The following is a 9,715-nucleotide window of genomic DNA, read 5'->3' on the forward strand; positions in this document are numbered from 1 at the left end:
AACATTTGCGGGAGGGAGGGTGGATTGATGGGAGTAAGATTCTTTAAATAACTCTTCTCTGCTGTGACGGATCCGCAATTGATATGTGAAATAGAAAGGGTGAAATGGTTCTGACTGAAGCTTCAATCAACCCGGGAAACCATTGAGCTCCCTTGGAGTAGGGCAAACCAGACCTATGGTTTCCATGGTGACAGATCTGGCTAGTCCGGACTCCCGGCTCTTTATACTGCGCAAGCGCACACAACTGATTTGGCTACCCCCGCGCCTTTTGGTTCGAAGAGAAAGCCCCTCCTTCCCCTTCCAACGTTCGCCCATCGCCTTCGCTCTCTGCTGGTAGCATGCGCGCTGGGCTCCTGTGACGTAGTTTTCGTGCGTCCGCGTCGTTTGGAACCGCGACGCTAAACATGGCGTGTTCCTAGAAGCCGCTTTCGGCATCAGTAGGCGGCGGAGTGGGGACTGGCAGCGTGGGGCGCGGGACCAACCGACGCCACTTCGTGCTGGGAAGTGGGAGCGGGAGGGCCGGGCAATTCCCGACCGAACCAAACGGTGAGGCCCCGGCCCGAGAGCCACAGAGCGCGCGGGAGTGGAAGGGAGTGGGTTGGGCACCCGAGACCCGAGAGGCGAGGGAGGAAAGTGGGGCTACCGGGAGATGGGGGATAACGGTAGCGAGGCAAGGGCGGCCTGCAGACTTGGCTGTTTGCGTAACCTTGGGAACTCGGGGAACTGGGGGCTGGCCGAGGAAGCCCGGGAGTGGGTAGCATGGTAGCGGAGCAATCAGGGTGCGGGGTGGGAGGGACAGTATGCTAGGCTGAGCAGAGCCGAGTGTACCCATCGTGGCCGCGGTTGCGGACCTGGGTGATGTATTTGCCCTTGGGGGAATAGGTGGTGCAAAATTTGAGATAAAGTGGTTATCTCGAGTATAAGGCCGTTGTGCATTGTTACTGCGCACACGACCTTGTTGCTAATAGCAATAGTGTGATAGCTTTAAACATTTGACCCTTACATGCTTTTAATGAAAAAGGGAAGGTAGTTGTCCATTTGTTGAGAGGAGCTTCATGGAGAGGTATGGCCGCCAATTCTCAAGCTCAGCGACTCCTGCAGATTTGTATTTGGGGGTATTTGTGATTCAGCAAAACTACTTTTGCTCATTGCATGTGTCATTTTTTCTTTATTATTTTGTGACATGGTGGTTAATGAGAGAAGTACTCCTATCTGAAAGTGATTTGACTAAATAGCAAGGACTGGTAAATAAACTACTAGTGCCAAGGTTGCAGTTGACATACCTCCTCCCCTCCATAATTTACACGAGCTCAGTTATAGTGCGGTAGTGCCCTTCAGATTTCGGTTATTCTTCAGAAGGAAGTAAGGAAGAGCAGTTTGCAGCCATAATGCTTTCCCCCCCCTCGGATAGGAATTTTCCTCCTCCATTTTCACGTTATTTCAAACTTCTCTGTTCAGTAGAGAAGCTTCAGATTAAGGGCAGGGTGACTCTTCTATAGGAGACATCCATTGCATGACACATTTTACATCTTTCATTACTGAGAAAAATTTCGGTGAAATTAGAAAAATTTTCATTTTCCCTTTTGGTTGTGATAGGACTGGTATTTTCTGTTTCTGCAGTAACCTAGCACAGGGTATAGTAGAAACAATTATAGTAATGGTTTGTGGCCATATGTTATAGCCCCAGGGTAGGAGGGTGGTCTCTGCCCTAGTCTCACTTCCTAAGGCCAAAGAGAATTTTCACCACAAACACATTTGGCTGTGGTAATATGTTAGATGTTTTAAACAGATATGTAAAGATTATCTGATCATTAATAGAAAAATCATCAGATTTTGTGATGTTTGAGTATATTTACATATGGAATCAAACCAGAATGCAGCATGATCCTTGTAGGCATGTGGCTATTAAAATACACTGAAGATTTTTCCAGAAACAAAATTTTTTTTTCTCAGCAATAAAAATATTCAAATTTTGAATAAGGTAATGTTTGATAATTTGGATTTTGACCTTTGTGTTATATATTTGTACCTATGTGTGTGTATATATTTAACCTCACTTCTAATTTAGTGTTATTGATGGTAGTATTTTTTCCTTTCTTTATCAGCTTCAAATAGGGACTGTTAATTTCAGAGCATTTAAGGAATGGCAAAACACATTTAGTGCAAGTGTGAGTCTCTAGTGTCTTTGGTTTGCTGACTTTCAGGCTGATTACAGATAAGTACAGTTATAAGCTTTGTAGAGCTTAAGTTGCATCAATGTTCTTTACCCTTGCTACTCAAATTGTGGTGTATAGCATCACCTGAGAGTTTATTAGAAATTCATGATCTCAGGCTCAATCCAGAGCTGCTGAATCAAAATCTGCAATTTTAACAAGATCTCTAGATTAAAGGAATGTTCAATAAATCTTGAGATACACTACTTTGGTTGGTAACAGTTGAAGAACACTGAAGTAATGCACAAACCTGTATAAAAATTTATGGCATCATTTATTTTAATCTGAGGTGATCTTATGCTGATTATCCAGTCTGATGAAACTGAGGCGCAGAAAGGTAAATGCCTTGCAAAAGGTCACACATACTTAGATTTATAACCCAGATTCCAACTCATCCAGTGCTTTTCTTTTGCTGGTTACTGTCAGAGCTTGTTATATTAAAAATGAACTAAAATTCATGAATGACGGTTAGGTGTTCATTCAGTAACAAACGTTTATTGGGTACTGGACAGGCAGCCCAACAATCCTGTGTGTCCCTGCTATGTGCTCCTGTTTATCATGGTGGCTAATAACCCACCACCTTTCCTCTTTATTTATTTACTTTGAGATGGGGTCTCACTGTCGCCTAGGCTGGAGTGCAGTGGCGTGATCTCTGCTCACTGCAACTTCTGCCTCCGGGGTTCAAACAGTTCTCCTGCCTCAGCCTCCAGAGTAGCTGGGATTACAGATGCTTGCCACCAAGCCTGGGTAATTTTTGTATTTTTGGTAGAGACAGGGTTTCACCATTTTGGCCAGACTGGTCTTGAACTCCTGACCTCCTTGAACTCCTGACCTCCTTGAACTCCACCCACCTCGGCCTCCCAAAGTGCTGGGATTACAGGAGTGAGCCTGGCCCCCTCTTTACTCTTTTTTTTTTTTTTTTTTAGTTGGAGTTTTGCTCTTTTTGCCCAGGCTGTAGTGCAGTGGCGCGATCTTAACTCACTGCAACCTCCGCCTCCCGAGTTCAAGTGATTCTCCTGCCTCAGCCTCCCGAGTAGCTGGGATTACTGGCATGCGCTACCGCACCTAGCTAATTTTGTATTTTTTGTAGACATGGGGTTTCTCCGTGTTGGTCAGGGTGGTCTCGAACTCTCGACCTCAGGTGATCGCCCACCTTGGCTTCCCAAAGTGCTGGGATTACAGGCGTGAGCCAACAGGCCTGGCCCCCTCTTTACTCTTGACTGGTTAAAGTTCCCTTCTGCTTCATAGAGGAAGCGAAATACATTGAGCGGGAACGTCATTGCTTTCTGTTCTGTTTCACTTGTAAACATGAAGACCTCTATCTGTCCATCTCTAATTATATTCTAATTTTTTTCTCTTTATGGGCAATATTTCCTTCATGTGTTTGCTAGGGCTGCCACAACAAAATACCTTATATTGGGTAGCTGAAACAAGAGAATTTTTTTTTTCTCACAGTTCTGGAGGGTGGAAGTCCAAGATCAAGGCGCAGATAAGATTGGTTTCCTATAAGACCTCCATCCTTGGCTTGCAGATGGCTACTTTCTTGCTGCGTTTTCTCATGGTCATCTTGTGTGTACATGCACCTCTGCTGTCTCTTTTTCTTTTCTTTTCTGTTTTTTTTTTTTTTTTTTTTTTTTTTTTTTTTTTTTTTTTTTTTTTTTTGAGATGGAGCCTCGCTCTTGTCTCCCAGGCTGGAGTGTAGTGGCCTGCTCTCAGCTCACTGCAGCCTCTGCCTTCCTGGTTCAAGTGATTCTCCTGCCTCAGCCTCCTGAGTAGTTGGGATTATAGGCACCCACCACCACACCTGGCTAATTTTTATGTTTTTAGCAGAGACGTGTTTCACCATGTTGTGCGGGCTGGTCTCAAACTCCTGACCTCAGGTGATCTGCCCGCCACAGCCTCCCAAAGTGCTGGGATTACAAACATGAACCCCTGCACTGACTGGCCTGCTGTGTCTTTTTCTTTCTTACTTTTTTTTTTTGTTTTTTTTTGAGATGGAGTCTCGCTGTGTCGCCCAGGCTAGAGTGCAGTGGTGCGGTCTTGACTCACTGCAAGCTCCGCTTCCTGGGTTCACGCCATTCTCCTGCCTCAGTCTACCAAGTAGCTGGGGCTACAGGTGCTCGCCACCTCGCCCGGCTAGTTTTTGTATTTTTAGTAGTAACAGGGTTTCACCGTATTAGCCAGGATGGTCTCAATCTCCTGACCTTGTGATCCGCCCGCCTCGGCCTCCCAAAGTACTGGGATTACAGGCATGAGCCACCGCGTCCGGCCCTTGTCTCTTTTTCGTATAATGGCATCAGTTATATTGGTTTAGGGCCTTACCCTAACAACCTCATCTTATCTTAATCATCTCCTTAAAAACCTTATCTCCAAATACGGAGGGTTCAGGGGTTAGGGCTTCAACATGAATTTTTGAGGAACACAATTCAATTCATAACATTCAGTTATTCCTTTTTCAGTTAGTACTAACTTAAGGATTTAAGCATATCCAAGTCTCTTACCTTTTTTTTTTTTTTTTTTTTTTTTGAGACAGAGTCTCACTCTGTTCCTCAGGCTTGAGTGCAGTGGTGCTATCTTGGCTCACTGCAACTTCTGCCTCCCAGGTTCAAGCAATCCTCCCACCTTAGCCTCCCTGGTAGCTGGGACCACAGGTGAGGCACAGGCCACAATGTTTGGCTAATTTTTGAAATTTTTTTTGTAGAGATGGGGTTTTGCCACATTGCCCAGGCTGGTCTCAAACTCCTGGGTTCAAGTGATCTGCTGGCCTTGGCCTCCTGAAATATATTGAAATTATAGGGGTGAGCCACCATGCCTGGCCTCAAATCAAGCCTTATCTTCAATATACTCTCCTTACCTTAGATCCTTAGATTACTCTTCAGCTTTGTCTGTAATTATTTTTCTTAGCTTTTTTTTTTTTTTTTTTTTTTTCCTTTTTTAAGAGATAAGGTCTCTGTTACCCAGGCTGGCCTCAAACTTCAGGGCTCAAGTGATCCTGCCACTTCAGTCTCATGAGTGGCTGGTACTACTTCTGTGTGCCACCATGCCCAGCTTATTTCCTTTAAGTTTCTTGAAATAATTATCTATATTCATTTTCTTCACCTCCCTATTACTTATTTTGTTTTATTTTTTTTTCAGTATTTTGAAGGCTGACAGTCCATAGCAGTCACTGAATTTGATGTAGTGGTGATCACCATTGATATTTTTGTTGCTAAATCTAATGGAATCTGTTTATTCATTTGCCATTTTAACTACTTGTTCATTCTTGAAATTTTCTTCTTATACTTCTGGGTCACCATATTTTCCTTATTTCCGTCTTATGTTTTAGCCAGTCTTTCCTTGGTTGTCTTTTTTCTCTGACCACTTTAGATGTTTCACTCTGAGACACTACCCTGCTCTCTTCTGAAAACCTTCAGATTAAAATCCAAACTACGTAGTGTAGGAATTAAGGACCTTAATGCACACTCTTCTTGAATGGTCGAATCCGTGGTGGTTTCAACTACTGCCTCTATTTTGATGACTCCCAAATCTCTGGCTTTTTAGCACGGGTCTCTCTTCAACTCTGACATATGTAGTTGTCTTAAAATACTTGACATCCGTGTCAAAAACATTGTGTATTTCAACCTTTCTGAAGTTGTTTTCCTCCTATGAGCCATGCAGGCACCAATGAGTTGGAGAAGCCCAAAATCTTCATTCTTTCCCCTTATTAACGTATGTGTAACCCCCACCTCCAACTCTCCAACTATCTAATTATTTCCAACTCTCCAACTATCTATTTTTTTTTTTTTTTGAAACGGAGTTTCACTCTTGTTGACCAAGCTGGAGTGCAGTGGCGCGATCTCGGCTCACTGTGACCTCCACCTTCCAGGTTCAAGCGATACTTCTGCCTCAGCCTCCTGAGTAGCTGAGATTACAGGCATGCGCCACCATGCCTGGCTAATTTTGTATTTTTAGTAGAGATGGGGTTTCTCCAGATTAGTCAGGCTGGTCTCAAACTCCTGGCCTCAGGTGATCCACCCGCCTCGGCCTCTTAAAGTATTGGGATTACAGGCATGAGCCACTGCACCCAACCAACACATGTATAGTTTAAAATGTGTTTACAGTACAGTAAACTATTAACAATATAGCACTATGAACAGTATTCCTATTGTTAATAGTATTATGCAGAAAAATTAAGAAGGATGTCGGGAATATAGAGATTCTGGGTTGAGGAGTGAGCCATTTTAGATTGGCAGTTAGTGGACACCTCTTTAAATAGAGGACAACTTGAGCAGAATGGAATGCTGTCAAAGAGCAAGACATGCTTTTATCTAGAGACCAAAGCTTTCCAGCCAGAGGGAACAAATTGTACAAGGGAAGAATAAGCTACATTTTATACATCTTTCACTAAAGATGTTCACATATTGTCTCCAAGTCTCTGTTACTGTAGATAACTAGGTTGTGCAGACAACCTAGTCCTTTGTCTCCTTATTCTTGTGTGCCCATGCAGGAGTATCTGTGATTATAGCACCAGGTGTGAAACTGCTGGGTCATAGAAGATACAGTCAGGAGTTGCTTAAGGCTGGGATACATCCTGAGAAATGGGTCATTAGGCAATTTTGTTGTTCGTTCTATGAACATCGTATGAACAAACCTAGATGGTACAGCCTATTATATACCTGGGCTGTGTGGTATATAGCTTATTGCATCTAGGCTACAAGCCTGTACAGCATGTTACTGCACTGAATACTGTAAGCAGCTGCAGCAAAATGGTATTTGTGTGTTTAAACATATATAAACTTAGAAAGGTACTGTAAAAATACAGTGTAGAAAATTTAAAAATAAATGGTACATCTGTATAGGGCACTTACCTTGAATGGAGCTTGGAGGACTGGAAGTTGCTTTGGATGAATCGGTGAGTGAATGGTGAGTGGAAGTGAAGGCCTAGGGCATTAGGGTACACTTAGGCTACACCAAATTTATTAATAAATGTTTTTCTTCAATAATCTTAGCTTATTGTAACTTTTAGTTTATAAACTAATGTTTTGTCTCTGTTGCAGTAACACTTAGCTTAAAACGCAAACACGTTGTGTAGCTCTGCATTGTTTAAAACAAAGACACAAACACACACATTAACGCAGGTACACACAAGTTCAGGATCATCAATATCTCTGTCTTCCACCTCCACATCTTGTCTCACTGGAAGGTCTTCAGGGGCAATAACATTCATGGAGCTGTCATCTATGATAGCAATGCCTTCTTCTGAATTATCTCCTGAAGGACCCGTCTGAGGCTGTTTTACAGTTAGCTTTTTTTTTTTTTTTTTTAAAATAGGAGTAGTACATTGTAAAATTATGATAAGAAGTATAGTAGCGGGGCTTGGTGGCTCATGTCTGTAATCCCAGGGTTTAGGGAAGCTGAGGTGGGAGGATTGCTTGAGGTCTGGGGTTTGAGACCAACCTGGGCAACATAGCCAGACTCTATCTCTACAAGAAGTAAAAAAATTAGCGTGGCATGATGGCTTATGCCTGTAGTTCCAAGTCTCCACTATTCAGGAGGCTGAGGTGGAACGACCACTTGAGCCCAAGAGTTCAAGATTGTAGTGAATTATGATGCCGACATTGCTGTCTACCTTGGGTGACAGAGATCCTAACTCTTAAAAAAAAAAAAAAAAAAGTAGGCGAGGTGTGGTGACTCACACCTGTAATCTTAGCACTTTGGGAGGCCGAGGTGGGTGGATCACGAAGTCAGGAGTTCGAGACCAGGCTGGCCAACATGGTGAAACCCTGTTTATACTAAAAAAATACAAAAATTAGCTGGATGTGGTGGCATGCACCTATAATCCCAGCTACTTGGGAGTCTGAGGCAGGAGAATTGAACCCAGGTAGCGGAGGTTGCAGTAAACCAAGATTGCACCACTGCACTCCAACCTGGGCAGCAAGAGTGAAACTCCATCTAAAAAAAAAAAAAAAAAAGTGTAATGTGGTAAATGCATAAACCAGTAACATAGTTGTTTATTATCACTTTCAAGTATTATGTACTGTACCTAATTGCATGTACTATGCTTTTATACAAATGGCAGTGCAGTAGGTTAGTTTACACCAGCATCACCACTAATGTGTGAGTAATGTGATTTGCTACGACTTAGGATGGCTATAATGTCACTATGTGATAGGAATTTTTCAGCTCCATTAAAATCTTATGGGATCACTGTTGTATATATATGGTCCATATCTGACTGAAATTTGTTTTTTTTTGAATCTCACTCCGTCTCCCAGGCTGGAGTGCAGTGGCACGATCTTGGCTCACTGCAGCCTTGACCTCCTGGGCTTAGGTGATTCTCCCATCTCAGCCTCCTGAGTAGCTGGGACTACAGGTGTGCCCCACCACGCCCAGCTAATTTTTGTTTTTGTAGTAGTGATGGGGTTTCTCCATGTTGCCCAGGCTGGTCTCAAACTCCTGCACTCTAAGTGATCCGCCTGCCTCAGCCTTCCAAAATGTTGGATTATAGGGGTGAGCCACCATTTTTATGTGGTGTGTGACCCTCTGTGTGTCCTGGTTATAAAATACACAAAATATATACTCACACTTAATTTCATTTAGAGACTGCTAGATAGCTCTCCAAAGTTGTATTAATGGATATTCCCAGTAGCAATGTGTAAGAGTTTCTGTTTCCATGCATTCTTGGCAGCACTGAATATTTTTGAAGTTTGTAATTTTTGGACTTCGTAATTTTTGCTAGTCTGATGATCATAAAGTAGTTTTTCACTGTTTGGATTTTAAATCCCTGATAACCAGTGAAATAACATCTCTTCTGATATTAATTAAACATTTAGCTCTTCCTTTCTATGTATTTTCTGCTTACACCCTTTGTTCACTTTTCTTGTATATTTGTCTTGTTGATTCACAAGAGTTCCTAGTATATTCTGTATAATAAACCTTTGTTTGAGTTATGTATTAATAAAATTCTTCTCTTAATCTTCACCTTGTTAACCTTGTGTAGAGTATCTTAAATGACTCCATCAATTTCAGTCTTCAGTTCTGATGTAGTATAATTTATTAGGCAGATAGGCTATGAAGTTGATGTATTTTTGTTCTTTCTCAAGTCTAAAGCTAAAAATTCCCAGTTAATTTAAGTTGAGATATTAACGGACAGCACTGAACAAAAGTAAAAGTGTATAATCTTTAGGGAGTACTGGGTGGAGACAGGAAACTTGCATTTAAAGTTCTAGAAGTGTCGCTAATGAGCCTGGGACCTTAGAGAAGTCAGTTTATCTCCTTAACATCTTTTGGCCACAGTGTCTTGGTCAATAAAACAAAATACTTCAACTGTAGAGAATTGATATGAGTGTCTCCAAGGTGATAGGAAAATTATGTTTATTTACTTGTTAACTTATACGGACTCACAACTGAGAGAAAACTTATTTTAATGATAAAATGTAGAATAGTGATTAACTGTGGGAGTATTACTTGGCATACAGCACATGCATATTTGAACAAACGGATTTTTTTTTTTTTTTTTTTTT

The 9,715-nt window shown here is 42.1% G+C and overlaps 1 protein-coding gene across 1 annotated transcript in view; it reads left to right on the top strand.

The window, feature by feature from the left end:
- The first annotated feature begins 278 nt into the window (after positions 1-278).
- The window catches only part of IPO11 (importin 11), a 233,060-nt gene continuing 223,623 nt past the window's right edge, over positions 279-9,715 (top strand). Inside the window, exon 1 of the mRNA XM_017850710.1 lies at positions 279-546. The gene's annotated coding sequence lies outside the window, so the exon portion shown is untranslated. The remainder of the gene's footprint in view (positions 547-9,715) is intronic.

The sequence above is a fragment of the Rhinopithecus bieti genome, unplaced genomic scaffold, assembly GCF_001698545.2.
Source record: "Rhinopithecus bieti isolate Rb0 unplaced genomic scaffold, ASM169854v2 scaffold_2409, whole genome shotgun sequence".
Classification (NCBI taxonomy): Eukaryota; Metazoa; Chordata; class Mammalia; order Primates; family Cercopithecidae; genus Rhinopithecus; species Rhinopithecus bieti.